This window comes from Phascolarctos cinereus, unplaced genomic scaffold, assembly GCF_003287225.1.
Source record: "Phascolarctos cinereus isolate Bilbo 61053 unplaced genomic scaffold, phaCin_HiC Scaffold_5;HRSCAF=322, whole genome shotgun sequence".
Taxonomy (NCBI): Eukaryota; Metazoa; Chordata; class Mammalia; order Diprotodontia; family Phascolarctidae; genus Phascolarctos; species Phascolarctos cinereus.
The window spans coordinates 124,859,031-124,878,178 of record NW_027555958.1 but is presented as its reverse complement, the minus strand read 5'-3'; the positions used below and the strand labels follow the sequence as shown (position 1 = coordinate 124,878,178).

General features: G+C 37.3%; 1 pseudogene; it reads right to left on the bottom strand.

The window, feature by feature from the left end:
* Window positions 1–17,300: 17,300 nt before the first annotated feature.
* Window positions 17,301–17,688, bottom strand: LOC110208804 (cytochrome c oxidase subunit 5B, mitochondrial-like; annotated as a pseudogene).
* Between the last annotated feature and the right edge of the window lie 1,460 nt (window positions 17,689–19,148).

Sequence of the window (19,148 nt, the reverse complement as noted above, 5' to 3'; positions counted from 1 at the left end):
CTATTCCATTAGATTTCAGATTTAACCCTTCCTCAGGTACACTGGGGCTGCAATTCTTCTTTCTCTGTCTCCTTTTTGAACTCAGGGATGAAAGGTGATGCAAACATTCAATTCTCAGTTCTTTCTGTCAGGAGCTGCATGAAAAAAGGATTTCTTACACTTAGTCACTGATAATCACAAATTTGACTTCATTTTATGCAATGTAGGAGACCAAGCTGTTTTGAAGTACTTTCTCCCATGGCTTGAGCAAGCACACTGAGACAAGGGGCCATGCACAGGATCTCAGCTCCCTCACCTTGCATCAATTTTCTTCCTAGATCTTTGCCCCTTTAGACTTAGAACAAAATCTTTTTGGGTTCCCCAAAGGAAAAGGTAGGCTCTCTTCAAAAGCAAGCCAGGAGGGGAATATGGGGCCAATCTTCTCACTATCCATCTTATTGAAAAAAAAATGCAGTGAGCCACACTTCATGCAAAGGTTGCTCCTTCTGCTGGGAGTAGGGTTGGGGAGCAGGTTGGGGAGCACACACACACTTACACTCTTTACTGTTGTCTGCTTTATTCATTCATTTTGTACCCTTCTCATGTTTTTCCTGAATCATTTTTATTTACCATTTCTTAGGGAACAGTAATGTTTTATTATATTTGTAGTGGAGAGAGGCAGAGAATTCATCAGAATACCCAATCAATTGATTTCTCCTAGTTCAGTTGATGAAATCACAGAAGGTAGTGGGTGGCTAATAGGAATAACAAAGTAGTAAGATGTTAAATGGAGTGTAAAGAAGGGTTTCTCTTTGGTTTCTCCTTTCTCAGGTTTGAAGAAGTTTTCATCAATATTGATGGAATTAGAGGTCAGCTAGCCATTGGTTGGCCAAGGATGAATTGCAGTCCTGGTGGCCCTTTAAAAAGCAAATGACAATCCCTTATGAATCAGTTGAGGCAGAAGATAGCCCTGAAGAGTGTGAACCAGAGAACACAGTGAACTGTTGAAGAACACAGCTCTTGACATGGAAGCATTCCTTGCCACTGTGGGAGGAGTGATTTCTGTCTTCTCATCCCCCTTCTTCATTTTTCATGGTGTCTTACAATGGAGCTATTTACTCAGAAAGAAAAACTGCACCCAACAGGGAACAGGCCAGTTTGGAGGCAGGAAACAATTTTGAGAAATGAGACCTCTGTGATTATAGAAGAGACCCAATCTTGGCCATTATTAATGGAGTAGAAGAGAACAAGCCCAGAGACCCTAGCTGACCAACCTGAGAAAGAGATACTTTACTTAGAAGGAGTAGCATGAGGACATAAGGAGGGGAGAAAGAGAAAGGGATATTCTGATCCTTCAATATCAAGGATGGGAATTATCTTAACCACATGTTCTGTAAGCATATTCCAAGCATGTTCTCAATATTCCTATTGATGCTATGCGTAGTTAGTGGAGATTGCCCCTCAGATTTTATTGCAGGGTAGAGAAAATGTTGATATTGTTTTTTTGACACCACCTTGGGTAAATGTCTTTTCTTTGAGCTAATTCTGTCTACTGGTTGACTCTTATAGGTAAGCACACTAATGGAGGCTCATGAACTATAGTTTTAGGAGTATAGATCCACAGAGTAGTTTTGACCTGGGAGTAGTTACCCCTTTAAGGATCCAATTTGTAAATTTGGGTTGTGGGATAGCCCATAGGGTATGCTACACATTCATACATATTGTCAGCTTTCCCTCCAAAGGTGGGTACTTATGTTTTTATAGGTTTTTTGTTTTGTTTTGTTTTTGCTATCACAAAAGTACTATTATGAATATTTTATTACATATAAGAACTTTTTTCTTCTGTCATTGACTTCCTTGGGGGAATATATCTAGTAGTAGAATGGCTAGATCAAAAGATATGAATAATTCATTGACTTTTCTCTCATACTTCCATTTCCCCTCCAGAATTTTCTGATCATAGACTTTGATCAGAACCAAACACCCTTTTAAATTAGGGTGGTAGTTTTGATTTCTGACTTCCTTTCCTAAGACAAAAGGGTCCTATTCCCTTCCTTTACTTTGTGTAACCAAGTTTATATCATATCTATACATTGGAAATGGGAAGGAGTCTTGTAGAATATTAAAGATTGTACATTAGGCTTTAATGAAGGGACTAGGGAGGGGCATGACAGAGGGAGGAAAAGAAAAAAACGAGAAGGGTTAGAGAGAGAAGAGAGAAAAAGAGAGTTAAAAAAATTGGTAGAAATGAAGAAGGGAATGCTTCAAATAGAGTATCATTTTCCCAATATCAAACACAGTCAGCCTAAATTTAACAATTTTACAAGAATTTTTAAATCGTCTACCAGCATCTCCAGGAACTGTGCTAAGTGCTGAGGATATACCTGCAAGTATTATCTCATAAAATGGTGTGTTGAGTTCCCTTGCCAGCTTCTGGGGATGTATCTGGCTCACTACTGCAATGGTGAACCAAATCCCTTGTTGGCCACTAAGCAGGAAGAGCCATTGACTTGGTGGACTTTTAAAAGGAGTGACCTCTACCTTCTGGATCTGTCCTTTTGTGTCTGCTAAAGATGTCAGGAGCCTTTGAATGCTCTTCGCTAACCCAGAAGAAATGGGAAAAAGGCTTGCAAATGACAGCCCATGTTATGCCCAAGTGAGCTTCAAACTGAATCTCAAAGCCCAGGTTGCTTCTTCTGCTTGGTGTTTCTTTCACATGCATAGGTGACTGAGCAAGGATCTTGAAATGAACATTTCTATCTTTGGAGGCTGCCTTATGAATTTCAAATATTAGGAGGTCCTGGATCCTCAGTTGATTTCAGTAGATTACGAGAGGTGTGCTGCAGATCCTCTACAGGGCTTCTTGGAAGAGTCGATGACTCCAACAGAAAGGCCAACCCTGTATTGGCTTTGCCAGTTCAAGGACTGGACCTGGACCTGGAGGAAATTAATTGGATACTACAGAGGTGAGGTGGAGGCAAAAATGCCAGCTTAACAGTCCCACAAAATGTTTAGTGTCTTGATATTTTAAGTATCAACATCCAAGCCACACATATCCCCAAAGCGTGTGTCTCACTACCAGTGTACATTAAGTTTATTCCCTTTCCTGGACGCTGAGTATATTTGTGGGAGAGTATATCACTGATATTTGGGCAAAATGTTTTATAATTCCTGTCTTTGTGATGTTATTTTAGTCAATACCTTTGCTAAGCAACTGACTATATTAGCTAATTAAGGAAAAGCCTAGCAATGGAGTCTTGCAAGGTCCCTTGCTGTGGGAGATCCAATTGGCCAGTGGTGGCATAGTTTGAGTGAGTGAGCTCCAAGGGGAGGAGTGGGGAAATTGTATGAAAGTCTTTTATTAATGCATAATTGTATGTCTCTTGGATTAAACATTTCTTTTGTGTGGAGGAAATAAATAGCTGCCCTATACCTGATTCATACTGTACAATGAGGACTTTTCCAGTCTCTCTTTTTGGAGAGACTCTAGACATGATCCAAACCTAATTTTTAAGTAATGCTTCTCTAGTTCCAGGTTAGGATTATAAAGAGCTAAAAAGTGGGGGAAAAAAGAGCCTCACCCCTCTCTCTTTAGAGGCCAGCCTCCCTCAGTATTTTACCTGGTCTGTGAGTCCCTGGATCCTGAACAGAAGGCACTCCTAGTAGAGAAAGCAGAGGTAGGTACCTCAACCCCCTTGGACCTAGTATTGATTTTAATTCATACATAAAGACAAGTAAATATAAAATATATGCAAAAGAATCTACAAGAATATTTCCACAAAGGTGGTATTGAAGCCCCAATAATTGGGGGTATCAGGAAAGTCAAGGGTTCAAGGACTTCACAGCAAAATGTGGTATAGTTCATAAGCAATGGCATCAAATGGAGGAAGATGGACTACATGAAGAAGGGTCAAGAGAATCATGCAGATGGAACAGAAGAGCTGTGATTCATTATGATTTACTTCATGTGAGAATGTGGCATCAACTTAAATTTGTTCTGTGAGTTTTTGCTGTACCTCCTGATATCTCTCCTTCCCACTTGCCCCCATCCCACCCCTTAGCTGAAGGTAATATATGCTTTTTTGTTTGATTTCTTTCAACTTACATACATCATTTATGAAACTAAATAACTCACAATATATTTTTTGGTGTCCAAAATCCTCAATTCCTGGGAACCCTGAAGAACAAATCTCTAGTGTAGAGGTTCTTAACCCATGGGCCATGGATAGATTTAAGGAAGTCAATGAACTTGAATGGGAAAAAATATAAATTTTAATTTCAAAATGATTTATTTCCTTTCTAATCCTACATATTTTTTTTTGCATCTAAAAATATTATTCTGAGAAGGGATCCATAGGGGATCACAAGACTGTCAAAGGGGTCCACAACATAAAACAAGTCAAGACCTCAAAGATGTGAAATTCAAATATAATTAAGGAAATCCAAATGACTTTTCATTTTCTGACGGCCATGATGAAGGTTGATATCTCAATTAACACATACTTAGTTTGGACAATGGAAATATAAAAAGAAATACAATTCAGTAATGATATTATTGCATTTTCTGGAACTCTATTTTGAGGAATGGCCAGACCAGTCATGCTTCTCTCTCCAGACTTTGCCATCATGCTTCAGTTATCTTCTTTCAATATTTCTGTGGACCCATTCTCCCATTGATTTGGTTCTTTCAGGAACCTCCATTCTGAGCGAAGGGCCCAGATTAGCCAAATTTAACTATGCAGACCTTGTCACCATGCCCCTGAAGGGATCCCTCTTTGTCTCCCCTGACCATTTTATGTGTTGTCTTCCTCCATTAGAATGTAAACTTCTTGAGGGCAGGGATTGTTTTTCATTTTGGCTGTATTTGTATCCTCAGTGTTTGGGCAGTGCTTAATAAATATTTGTTTGTTGATTGATTGTTAGCATCTTTATGTTATATAATTCAGAGTCTCATCAACTGTTTTAAAGATTTTTTTCTTATAGTTTACAAACCTTCATGAAATTGATTTTCCTCTTTTACTTGGAAGAAATGACCTAGGAATACAAAGGAATTCAATAACAGGAAATGTTTGGTAGAGAATGTAGATTCAGGAGCTCTGAATGTTAATCCTACCCAGCTGTCTCATTTAATCATGGAGTTTCTCTAGCTTCCATTTTCTGTGTGTCACTTGCACATTTGCACAAATAATACATTACTGTATTACTTCATTAAGAATGATATGAGGAGCCACTAATGGAAAATTTATAAATGTTAACAGTCAGCACACACACACACACACACACACACACACACCACACACAAATATATGCTTATATTTACATGTATGTATACATAAACAGTAATGTTTTGCATGGTTTAAAATATTTCATTTTTTGTTTGCCTTTTTTATTTTGTAGTATGAATAAAATACTCTGGTTAATGTTGAATGGAACCCTACTTAATTTTGGGTTTAGACCTGAAAAGTATTATGCAGTCTGGGTGGTTTAGTCAAACATTTGAGGCCTGCCAATGGGGCTGGAAATCTCATAAAAATAAACTCAGTTGCAATACTTCAGCATTTCCATTGCTAGTTCCAGCCTAAACCTAGTACTTCAGAGTTGTGTGACTAAGAAAATTCACGAGGATATATAAGGTGAATGGAGTTATGAATGTCAAAGGTTTTTCACAGGTCCTGTTGTGCTTGGATTGTCAGGATTTTCTTTGGAAAGATGATTGTACTTAAGCTGTTGTATTTATTCCAAGCTATATATTTTGTGATTTGACACAAAATAATAATAACCAGCTAAAACAATTTCAAAGAGGGTTTATTAGCAGTAGGAGGAAAATAAGTAAAAAATTTTTTTGACCATGGCAATATATGAAATAAAAGAAAATACCTTCTCCTTTTGCAGCTATCATCACTACTGAGTGGTGGAAATGGGACAAAAATGCCAAAAAATCTTAATTTTTGTACTGTTTAAAATAATAACAATCGTAGCCCTAATTTATGTACCTTTTTAGAGTATGCACAGTAATTGGACTCTTAGTATTCTAAATAAGAGTACTAGAATGTAATGGTACTGAAATATATTGACACTAAAGAATGGCATAAAAAGTCTTTTTGGAGAGGTGAATAAGGGAATTGACAGTTAGTTTCATCGTGGCCCAAAGGCGAAAAAAACCCAAAACATAATTTAATGGAACACTTGGTCCTCTTTCCTCATTATGCTCATGATAAGCAAAAAAATTACCAAGAAGATAAATGTAGCTTGCACCTCAAAGAAATTCTAGAAATAATTCAACAAAATTACGCCAGAGAAATTGAGCCTGGAGAAGAGAAAACAATTAAGGGTGATTTGACAGCAGTCTTCAAGTGTTTTAAGGGCTGTCATGAAGAAGGGATATTAGATTTGGTCTGTTTGGTCCTAGAGCAGGGGATAGAAGTTGCAAAGAAACAAATTTGGGATTGATATTGGAGAAAGACTTCTTAACAAATAGAGCTGTCCCAAAGTGGAATAGCCTGCCTTGGCATGTGATAGATTTCTCCTCATTGTAGGTCTTTAAGAGGCTGGATGTTGTTGTCTGCGGGAAAGAAAGGATTTATTTCAGAGATGGGTTGGATTAGATACTGCTGCAAGTCTCCCTACAATTCTAAAATTTTGATTCTGTGATTAGATCCTGGAAACAAAGTCAACATATAATTTCACTTTGATATGAAGTTGGGCATAGGGGAGGCTGGTAAAAACTATATTGGAAAACATTTCAATACTGAGAAATGAGAGAAGCTAATGACTTGCAGACTTCTTAGATTGCTTATGGCTACATATTATTAATACTTTCATCAAGAAGAGTCAGAAGGCACTAGAGAGAGTAGACAATGAAGAGACAGACAGCATAACACAGAGAGAATAAGGAGGGATTTGAAGATAGAGAACCAAGGTTTAAATCCCAGCTTTGCTATTTACTGGGCAAGTCATTTAACCTTTATGAGTCTCACCTATGAAAGGAGGAAGCTGGACTTTATGATTTCCAAGGCTCCTTCTAGTTCTAAAGCTACAATCACGCGTAACACAAGTGTCTCCCTACCTGTGAGCCTTGAACTTTTACAGGGGAGGCCTCAGAGTTATTGGAAAAAGTGCAGCAAGTATTATCATTTTAATCTTTATTTAGCTCTAAAAATATGCCACATGATGGTATATAATAAATAAGGAAGGAAACAACAATTTATTAAGTATCAACTATGTACTAGGAACTATTCTGTCCAAGTTTTTTTTTAATATTATTTCATTTGATCCTCACAACAATTCTGTGATATAGCTGCTATTGTTATTCCCATTTTGCATGTGAAGAAACTGAGGCAGGTAAAGGTTAATTACTTGTCCGAGGTCAAATAGCAAGTATGTGTCAGAGGCTGGATTTGCACTCCATTCTTTCTGACTTAAGGACTAACATTTTGTTGAGTACACCACCTACCTGCCTTTAAATAAGCATACATTTCATCTCTAGACTGAAAAAAAATACATCTTATACCTAATATGTGCTAGAATTTTGTACATGCATTCCATTGTGTTTAAATTCATTTAAAAGCATTGCTGAATTTATAATAGGTTTTTTCATACCTTTTCTCAATCAATAGATGATGATAATGCAACTATTACCATGTGAGGGCTCACAGAATTTTGGATATTAAAAAAAAAGAGTCCTCAAACTGGAAACCATTGGACTTAGCTTTAACAGACAGGAAATTGCTTTTTACCAATGTGGGAGTCATTTCTGAATCAGTCTGTGTGCAGTTAGACCTGACTCATTAGGTCAAGGTCAAAATACCGCTGAATAGAAAAAAAAGCATAATGATAAAACAGCATTTCAATAAACACTTATTTCAAATATTTTATCATAAACTGATAATGTGCATAACTAAAGTAGTTCCAAATGACTTTTTTAAAGAAGCCAGTGATATAAAAATGTAAGCTATTACCAAATTCTATAGTAGTTAAAGTAAATTGTAGCTATTGCCACTTTAGAGACAGAAAGAGCCCAGTTACCACTTCAGTTAGCAGGAACTTGACTTTAACAAAAAGAGAGATATCACCACCAAGAGAAATATAGGTTTAGAATAAAAATGTATTTGCATAATGTTACACAGGAGGTTAGTAGAAAATTAAAAGCAATATCATCCCCTGAAACATTTCTAATGAAGGGATCAGGAAGACCCCCTGATCAATTGTATGTGTAATGTCATCAAGGATAAGTTATGGGGATGGAGTATCTTCATCAGAAACAACAGCTGCCATGGAGATAAATACGTACCTTATTCCCTTACTGAAAAGATACAGAGATTGGTCCTCAGTGGCCAAAGCTGCTTCCTAATGATTGGTTGACTGAGGCTTAGGAGGATGAACTCTTGTTGAAGTAGCTGGGCTGAACTCATCGTGTTTATAAAATCAGAGTTTGAAATGGCCCACCCCATTAATCCTTTTTTCCCCCCTTTTATCTCCCTTGGACTGTCAGATTGTCAGACTGTCAGGATGGAAATTAGGAGAAGAATTTTTGGACTGGAGCTTAGAAGCATAGGTTATGAAGGGTTTTGAGTGCCAGACAATTTTATATTTGATCATAGACTCTGGTGTGTCCTTAATCGTGTGTGTATGTGTGTGTGTGTAATAATATGCCTCATACTTGATATCCATACTGTACATTGATTATCATTGTGGGACAAGACCCAGCTACCTATGTTTGGGATCCCCTTGACATAAGCCATACCTAAGCTTTGTTTTAGAGATTTTAATCTAGGTTGGGGGGCATAATGAGTCCAAGAGAAACTGACATGTGAAGTCAGGTTCTAGATTCATACCTGAATGAATTCTGAGAATCTAGAGTCCGTGTGAGCCTAGAGTTTCATAAGGCGTGACAAGGAAAATGAGTCTGAAGAAAGCATATTATGAGATACAACAAAACAAAATTAACTTACATTTTATCTCATATCCATTTCCTTCTATCCACTGACACAGCCACCAGACTAGCTTTAAAACTCTTCCATTCTTGCTTATCAATTTCCCAGTCTCCAGCCTCTCTGCCCTTCCTCTCCTCCAACCATCAAATTAATATTTCTAAAGCACAGGCCGGATCATATCACTCCCTTGCTCAATAAGTGCAAATGACTTCCTATCACCGCAAGGATCAAATATAACTTCTTTTTAATATGCAAAGCTTTATACAAGCTGGCTCCAACTTACCTTTCCAGATTTATTTTTCACTTGATTGTGCTCTATCATCCAGCCAGCTTGGCTTGCTAGGAAAGCAAATTGGATCAAAATGCTTATTATCCAGGTTATGATATGCAGTTGGATCAATAAACTATTTAGTTAGTCCATCCATGTATAAATCTTGAATGAGAACAGCAAATGGGGTCAGGATTGAATAGAAGAAAAAGAACGGGATAGATTTCATTTGGGGAATTTGAAGTCAGTATTTCCAATAATCCTATGCTGCCCTCTGATACTAAAACCTACTCAAGATTAAATGTACCAAGGGTCACACAGATAATAAGTATCAGAAGTAGAATTTGAACTCAATAATTCCTAATTTCAAATCAAACACTCTCTACTATATTATACTATTTCTCTGAAGAGTCATCTAAACTTTTCTTCATACTGGACTGATGATTTCATTACTATTCTGAGGCCATAGGGATGTCAATTACATAACAATATAGTGTCTAAAGAATGAGAATTTGGGGTGCTTCTCAAGGCAATGGAATGATGTGTGGTGGTTGTAACTAGGCTATAGTGTATCGCCAAAAATCACTTGTAAAGTGAGAAGTAGCAAAAAGAGATCATTCATAACAAATATAATTTGAGACAAAGTGATCATGTGGCAAGAATAAAAGATAATAGATACTCAATTGGACCATTAGAACATTAAAAGATGTGAAGAAGGGCTTCCAGCATTTTGGGTAGGCATTCTACAGCAGTTAGTCAACAAACATTTACTAACTGCTAACCAGGTGCTGTGCTAAATATTGGGGATACAAAGAAAAGCAATAACAGTCTTTAATTGAGGAGCTCACATTTTATTGGGAGGAGGAGATGTATAATACATAAATAACTATGTACATTCAAGATAACTGCAGAGTAGATGAAAGGTAGGTAATCTGAAAGGGTAGTGATAGGGATCAGGAAAGGCTTTCTAAAAAGGTGCACTTGGAGCTAAACTTGAAGGAAGCCAGGGAAACTAGGAAATAGTGGTGTGGGGGCCAAGTATGACAAGTATAGGAGGTGATAGGATACCACTGGAATTTATTGCATAGTGAGGTGATATTTTCATGCCTACACTTTAGAAAGATCACTTTTGCAGCTGAAAGGAAGATGGAGGGCAGCTAGGTGGTACAGTGGATAGAGCACCAGCCCTGAAGTCAGGAGTACCTGGGTTCAAATCCAGCCTCAGACCAAACACTTAACATTTACTAGCTGTGTGACTTTGGGCAAGTCACTTAACCCCAATTGCCTAAAAATAAAAAAAAAATAAAAGGAAGATGTTCTGTATTGGGGAGAGTCTCTAGAGAGTGGGATCAACCAGTAGTCTATTGCAATAGTCCAAGAGTGAGGTGAGGAGATCGTGAATTAGGGCAGTAACTATGTGAGTAGAAAGAAGAGGACACATATAAGAAATATTGTTAAGGGAGAAACAAGATTTGACAACCGACATGGATATGTAGGGTCAGCGTGAATGAGGAGCTGATCAATCTTTCTATTTTTTTCAACCAGAACCAACTTATTTTGAGAATTACTATTTTCTAATACATCTGGCAATTCTAGGCCCTCTTTGTTCTCATTTCCCCCCATTATTTCCCTTGAGAGTCTTGATTATTTTTCTTCACATAAATTTCATTTTTATTTTTTCAAGTTCTATAAAGTAATCCTTTGAGAATTTGATTGCCATAACACTGAATAAATTAACTTAGGTCGCATTGTTATTTTTATGATATTAGCTAGGCCTACCCCTGAGCAATTAATATTTCTTCAATTATGTGTTTGTCATTGTTTCTGTAAACAGTGTATTATAATGGTATTTATACAATCTCTCAAAAATCCTAGTGCATTTTTTTTTGCTTCAGCAGCTTAATTATTTAATAGCCTAAAGCTGTATTAAGACTAGTTCCCAAGTATTTTATAATTCTAGAGTTATTTTAAATAGACTTTCTCTTTCTATTTCCTCTTGTTGCTTTTTATTGGTATTACACAGAATTCTGATGACTTATACACATTTATTTCATATCCTGCAACTTTGTTGGAGTTATTGCTTCAATTAACTCTTACTATCTGGGGTTATGTAAATTTACCATCATATCATCTGCAAAAAGTAATATTTTTGTTTCTTTTTTTTAACCTATGCTTATTTCCTCAATTTCTTTTTCTTCTCTTGTTTTAAGTAGTATGTCATATATAAGTGGTAACATATGATATTCTTGCTTTACCCCAGTCTTATGGGGAATTCTAGTTTATCCATGTTATGTATAATGCTAGATATTGATTTTAGATACATGCTATATATACTGTGTGTGTGTGTATGTATTTTAAAGAGATATGAGTGCTGTATTTTTTCAAAAGCTTTTTTTGCATCTATTAATATAACCATGATTTTTGTTACCTTTGTTATTAATATGTTTAGTAAGTTTGTAGTTTTCCTAATATTAAACTAGCCTTGCATTCCTGTTATAAGTCTAACCAAATCATAGTATACAATATTTGTGATATGTTGTTATAGCCTCTTCACTAATGTTTTATTTTATTTTATTTTATTGGGTGAGGCAATTGGGGTTAAGTGACTTGCCCAGAGTCACACAGCTAGTAAGTGTTCTGTCTGAGGTTAGATTTGAACTCAGGTCCTCCTGACTCCAGTGCTGGTGCTCCACTGTGTCACCTAGATGCTCCTTTACTAATATTTTATTTAAGTTTTTTGCTTCAATATTCATTAAATATTGGTCTATAGGCTTCTTGTCTTTTTTTTTCTGGTTTGACTATTCCTGGTTTAGGTATCAAAATCATATTGCATCACAAAAGTATTTTGGTAGAATCCCTTTTTATGCTTTTTTGCAATCAAGTTATATCATTTTGGAATTTAATTGTAGAATTCACTTGTAAATCGATCTGGTCCTGGTATTTTTTCTTTTGGAATTACTTGCAATTTATTCGTTCTTTCTTCTGAGAATCAGAAGAAATTTTAAATTTTAAATTCATTTAAATTCTTTTAACATGGTTATTATATATTTTTGCAAATATTTACATAATTTAAATTATTGGCTTTATTGGTATATAGTTAGGCAAAATGGTTTCTAATAATATCCTTTATTTCTTGTTCATTTTTGTGATTTCTCCTTTTTCATTTTTGACATTGGTTATTTGTTATTCCTTTTTCTAGTTTTAACCACATTACCTGATGGCTTATCTATTTTTTTTTAGCAGCTCCTAATTTATTTATTTAATACAAAAATCTGTTTCACATCTGCCTTGATTTTCAAGATTTCTATTTTGTTTAATTGACATTTTTGATTTATTTGTTATTAGTTTCATATTCAAGTCATTAATCTGTCCTTTATCCTCTTTGTTAGTGTTTAGAGATATAAAATTTCACCTACAGATTGCTTTGGCTACATCCTCAGTTTTGGTATGTTGTTTCATTGTTATAATCTTTAATAAAATTATTTGTCGTTTCTGTGAATTCTTTTTTGACCTACCAATTCTTTAGAATTAAGTTATTTTATCTTCAGTGGGTTTTTTAACACTTTTTCCAGCAATCTTTGTTAGATATAATTTTTAAACACTGTATTGTGGTCAGTAAAAGCTGTACTAAATATTTTAGCTTTTCTGCATTTGTGAGGTTTTTATGCTCTAATACATGGTTATTTTTTGTAAAGGTGCCACACATATCTTAAAATATGTACACTTTTTTTAGTAATTGTTAAAGGTTTATCATATCCTTAACTATCTTCTTATTTTTTAAATTACATTTATTTAGAGGTGAAAGGGTATGCTGAGGTCCCTATTATAGTTTTACTCTCTTATTTTTTCTTTTAATTCATTTATTATTATTATTCATATATTTAGATTCTATGTCATACTTAACACATATACTGAGTATTCAGACTAATGCATCATCTCTAGTATCTTTCAGGAAAACATAGTTTTCTTGCTTATCTCTTTTAATTAAGTCTATTTTTGCCATTGGCTCAACTGAAACTATAATTGCCTCTCTTGCTTTTTTGTGTTCAACTGAGGCCTGCTAGCTTTTGCCCTAACCCCTTATTTTATCTCTGTGTGTCTGTTTGGTGTGTGTTTCTTGTCAACATTTACTGTTGGATTTTGCTTTCTAATATACTCTGCTATCTTCTGTTTTGAGTGACTGCTAACTGAAATTGGGCAGTACAAGGTTCCCATGGAGGGCTAGCATTAATTTTTTTATTTTTATTTCTTTTTGGTGAGGCAATTGCCCAGAGTCACACAGCTAGTAAGTGTTATATGTCTGAGGCCAGATTTGAACTCAGGTCCTCCTGACTCCAGGGCCAGTGCCCTCTCCATTGTGCCACCTAGCTGCCCCTGGGCTAGCGTTTATATAGCACCAACTATGTGCCAGTCACTGCCCTAAGTGCTTTCCAAATATTATCTCATTTGATCCTCACAACAACCCTGGGAAGAAGTGTTATTATTACCCTCATTTTACAGATGAGGAAATTGAGACAGGCAGAGACTAAGTGTGATTTGAACTCAGTCCTTCCAGATCCAGCACTCTATCCACTGTACCATCTAGCTTACTCTGTACCATCTGGTTAACAATGATTAGTTACAGGTAAATCTGTAATTTACTAATTATCTGTAATTTAAGTGGCATGTTCCCATTTCTCAAGTCCAAGCCCAGATTTTGATCTTTGATTTTTACATTTTCCTTCTCTCTTTATTTTCCCCTTTTTGATCTCCCTGATTGTGGGGATAAATAGCTTCCTTGAAGTGGCTCCTCTCCTCATTTCTGGCTCCCAGCTTTTTTAATGAATTTCAAGCTCATTTACCTTGGGTAACCCTTATCCTCACCTTCGCTGGCTTTCATGTTTGTCTGAACTCCTTCTGCCTTTCCTGGTATGACCCTTCTATCAGCCTTCTCTGCCTTCTGGATGTCTTTTGTGAAGTTCTAGATGGAGAAGCTTATTTATATCTATTTATACTATTTATCATTTGCCTTTGTGGGGTCCTTTTCAGATATACTGGGGTTTATATAGGAAATCTGGGGTTCTCTATAATCTTTGAGATTGCCATCTTAATTAGAAGCCTCCATATATTATCTGGGTTACATTTGTCTTTTGGACCTCTTTGATTATATCTGAGCTTCCACTCCCTGAGCTCAGTGTACTATTTGCTTTAGAGTGAGAAAATTCATTTCAACTCCTTTCCACTCCTTTTTTTTTTTAACAGATCTTATTAATTTATTTATTTTTAGCTTTCAACATTCACTTCCACAAAATTCTGAGTTCCAAATTTTCTCCCCATCTCATCCTTCCCCCCACCCCAAGATGGTGTGCATTCTGAATACTTCTTCCCCTAATCTGCCCTCCTTTCTATCTCCCCTCGACCCATCTCTTATACTCTTCCTCCACTGTTTTCCTGTAGGGCAGGATAGATTTCTATACCCCATTGCCTGTATATCTTATTTCCTACTTGCATGTGAAAACAATTTTTCACATTTGTTTTTAAAACTTTGGGTTCTAAATTCTCTCCCTTCCTCCCTCCCCATCCACCCTCACTGTGAAGGCAAGCAACTCGATACAGGATATACATGTGTAGTCATGCAAAACTCTTCCATAGTAGTCATGTTGTTAAAAACTAACTATATTTCCCTTCATCCTATCCTGCCCCCCCCATTTACTCTATTCCCTCTTTTGACCCTGTCGCTCCTCAGAAGTGTTTGCTTCTGATTACTCCCTTCCCCAATCTGCCCTCCCCTCTATCATCCCTTCACTCTCTTATTCCATTCCCCCCTATTTTCCTGTAGTGTAAGATAGATTTCCATACCCAATTGAGTGTGTATGTTATTCCCTTCTTAAGCCAAATCCTATGAGAATAAGATTCACTCATTCCCTCTCACCTTCCTCCACTTCGCCTCTGCTGTAAAAGCCTTTTCTTATCTGTTTTACATGAGATAATTTACCCCATTCTACCTCTCCCTTTTTCTTTCCCCCAGTATAATCTTCTCTTACTCCTTAATTTTATTCTCCAGATATTACCCCTTCATCTTCAACTCACCCTGTACCCTCTATCTATCTATCTACCTATCTAATCTATCTATCTATCTATCTCCATCTACATACATATAATTTTTTCCCCTCCAACTACCCTAATATTGACAAAGGTCTCAAGAGTTACAAATATCATCTTTCCATGCAGGAATGTAAACAGTTCAATTTTAATAAGTCCCTTATGATTTCTCTTTCCTGTTTTTCTCTTCATGCTTCTCTTGAGTCTTATATTTGAAAGTTGAATTTTCTATTCAGCTCTGGTCTTTTCATCAAGCATGCTTGAAAGTCCTCTATTTCAAATTATATGTATGTAGATAGACAGACAGACAGACAGACAGATATATAGATAGATAGATAGATAGATAGATAGATAGATAGATAGATAGATAGATAGATAGGTAGATAGATAGATAGATAGATAGAGGGCAAAGGGTGAGTTGAAGATTAAGGGGTCATAAGTGGAGAATAAAATTAAGGGATGAGGGAGGATTATACTCAGAGAAGAAGAAAGGGAGAGGTAGAATGGGGTAAATCATCTCACAAAGAAAAAACAGAAAAGTCTCTTACAGTGGAGGGGAAGCAGGGGAAGGTGAGAGGCAATGAGTGAATCTTATTCTCATAGGATTTGGCTTAAGGAAGGAATAACACACATTCAATTGGGTATGGAAGTTTGTCTTACCCTACAAGAAAATAGGGGGAGAAGGGGACAACAGAGCAGGGGGATGATAGAGAGGAAGGCAGATTGGAAAAGGGTGTAATCAGAAGTAAACATTTCTGAGGAGGAACAGGGTCAAAAGAAAGAATAGAATAAATGGGAGGGCAGAATAGGATTAAGGGAAATAGAGTTAGTTTTTCACAACATGTCTACTATGGAAGTGTTTTGCATAACTGCACATGTACAACCTATATTGAGTTGCTTGCTTTTCAATGAGGGTGGGTGGGGAGGGAGGAAGAGAGAAAATTTGAAACCTAAAGTTTTAAAAACATGTTTAAAAAAAAGTTTTCACATGCTATCGGGAAATAAGAAATACAGGAAATGGGGTACAGGAGTCTATCCTGCCCTATAGGAAAATAGAAGGGGAAGAGGATAAGAGAAGAGGGGAGAGAAAGAAAAGAGGAAAGGCTAGGGGAAAGGATATTCAGAATGCATGCTATCTTGGGGTGGGGGAAGGGTGAGACGGGGTGAAAATTTGAAACTCAAAAACTTGTGGAAACGAATGTTGAAAACTACAAATAAATAAATTTATATTAAAAAAAAGGCCTCTATTTCACTGAATGTCCATTCTTTTTTTGCCTGAAGGATTATACTCAGTTTTGCTGGGTAGGTGATTCTTGGCTGTAATCCTGTCTTTGATTTCTGGAATATTATATTCCAAGCCCTCAGGTCCCTTAATGTGGAAGCTGCTAAATCTTGTGTTATCCTGATTGTGTTTCCACAATACTTGAATTGTTTTTTCTGGCTGCTTGCAATATTTTCTCCTTGACCTGAGAAACCTGGAATTTGGCTACAATATGCCTAGGAGCTTTCCTTTGGCAATGTCTTTCAGGAGGTGATTGGTGGGTTCTTTTCATTTCTTTTTTACCCTCTGGTTCTAGAATATGAGGGCAGTTTTCCTTGATAATTTTTTGAAAGATGATCTCTAGGCTCTTTTTTTGATCATGGCTTTCAGACAGTCCAATAATTTTTAAATTGTCTCTCCTGGATCTATTTTCCAGGTCAATTGTTTTTCCAATGAGATATTTCACATTGTCTTCTATTTTTTCATTCTTGTGGTTTTATTTTACAAAGTCTTGATTTCTCATAAAGTCACTAGCTTCCATTTGCTCCATTCTAATTTTTAAGGAAGTATTTTCTTCATTGAGCTTTTGGAATTTTTTTTCCATTTGGCCAATTCTGCTTTTGAAGGCATTCTTCTCCTCATTGGCTTTTTGGACCTCTTTTGCCATTTGGGTTAGACTATTTTTTTTTCTTTTTATGGCAGAGCCAGGAAAAAGGCTAGTCTTTTATTGGAGGGAAGAAAACATTACAACACATCTCAAGTAAACCAGTCCAGGGGCTCAGTGGCTAAACTGGTGGGGTACCAGTTTGTAATGGGTTCCACAGTTAAGGCAATGCTGTGTCTCGCCTTTGTGAAGCCAGAACCAGATGACTGCACTGTTGTCCTCTTCACAGACACAGCCCACTATTTGCTTGTCAGAGATGTAAGGGACCAGGTTGGGTTCCTCCTTAGTCCCTGGAGCTGCCTTTGGGGCTAGGATATTGTATACATCCAAATCATCCCTTACAGCCATCATAATCTCTCTCTCCAACCCAGTAGCCTGCTCCTCATCAGAAGGGATACCTCCTCTGGTCACCATGGAGCGAAGTAGACACCCAAGGAGGGCCACAGGCCCTCAAGGCCTGGACCGCCAGCACCCTGGTGCCCTGCAGTAACCTTGAAGCCATTGTGCCTGAAACAACTGCCTAGGCTATTTTTTAAGGTGTTATTTTCTTCAATTTTTTTTTGAGTCTCCTTTAGCAAGCTGTTGACTTGTTTTTTATGATTTTCTTGCATCACTGTCATTTCTCTTCCCAGTTTTTCCTCTACTGCTCTTACTTGCTTCTCAAAACCCTTTTTGAGCTCTTTCATGACCTGGAACTGATTCGTATTTTTCTTGGAGGCTTTGGATGTAGGAGCTTTGACTTTATTGTCTTCTTCTGGTTGTCTATTTTGATCTTCTTTGTCACCAAAGAAAGATTCTATGGTCTGACTTTTTTTGCATGGTTTGCTCATGTTTCTAGTCAATTACTTGAGTTTTAAACTCTTTGTTAAGGTAGTGGTCTGCTTCCAGTGTGGAAAATGTACTGTACCAAGCTTTGGGGGTTTTGTGCAGCTGTTTTCAGAGATACTTCTAGGGACCTGTAAGTTTTCAGTTCTTCCAAGGTAGTATGATCAAGGGTGAGGTGTTTATTCCTTTCCTGGCCTATGCTCTGGTCTGTGAGTGACCACAAGCACTCTCTTCTATCTTTGAACTGTGAGGAGGATTCTCTCTTTACAGCCACTACAAGCTCCACCATGCCATGGCTCCTCCTTGCCCCAGGACCACCACCCAGAACTGTGACCCATATCTAAGCACGGGAAAAGCAAGAGATTCCTACCTCAGCATCAGCAAAGAGATCCCTGCAATTCCCCTCTGATCAGCCACTTGATTCTCCCTGTGTCTGTGGACTGAGAGCTTGGGAAGCAGCCGCTTCCCCAGGGCTGTGCTAGGACTGGGGCTGGTACCAGGCTTCTCTCTCACTGAAGTCACAGACCTTTCCTACTGACCTTCTAAGTTGTCTTTGGCATTTGTGGGTTGAGAAGTCTGGAAGCTACCACAGCTCCCTGTGATTTAGTCCCCTGAGGACCTACTACAAGTTCACTGAGGCCTGGTCTTTGCCTGTGCGCCCACACTGAATTGCGCTCCTCGCCCAGCCAGGCAATAGACTTTTCCAATCAACCATCCAGGTTGTCCTGGGCTGGAAATTTGTTTGACTCTGTCTTTTTGTGGGTTCTGCTGCTCTAGAATTTGTTTAGAGCCATTTTTTACAGGTATTTGGAGGGGTTTGGGGGAGAGCTCAAGCAAGTCACTGCTTTTACTCCACCATCTTGGCTCTGCCCCCTTTCCACTCCTTTCATGCTAATTACAAGCCGTGTAAATCCATTCATGAACAATAGGAACCTTTGTTCTACTTTGCCAGAGACAAAGTTACCTTTTTCTCTATAAAATTATTTTATAGGTGAGGAAACTAAGGCTAACAAGTGTAAGTGACTTATCCATGGTCACATTGCCAGCAAGTGACAGAGCTGAGACTTAAATTCAGTTTTCTGGCTCCAAATTCAATAGCTTTTCCATGGAATCATTGCCTATATCCTCAGAGTTAGA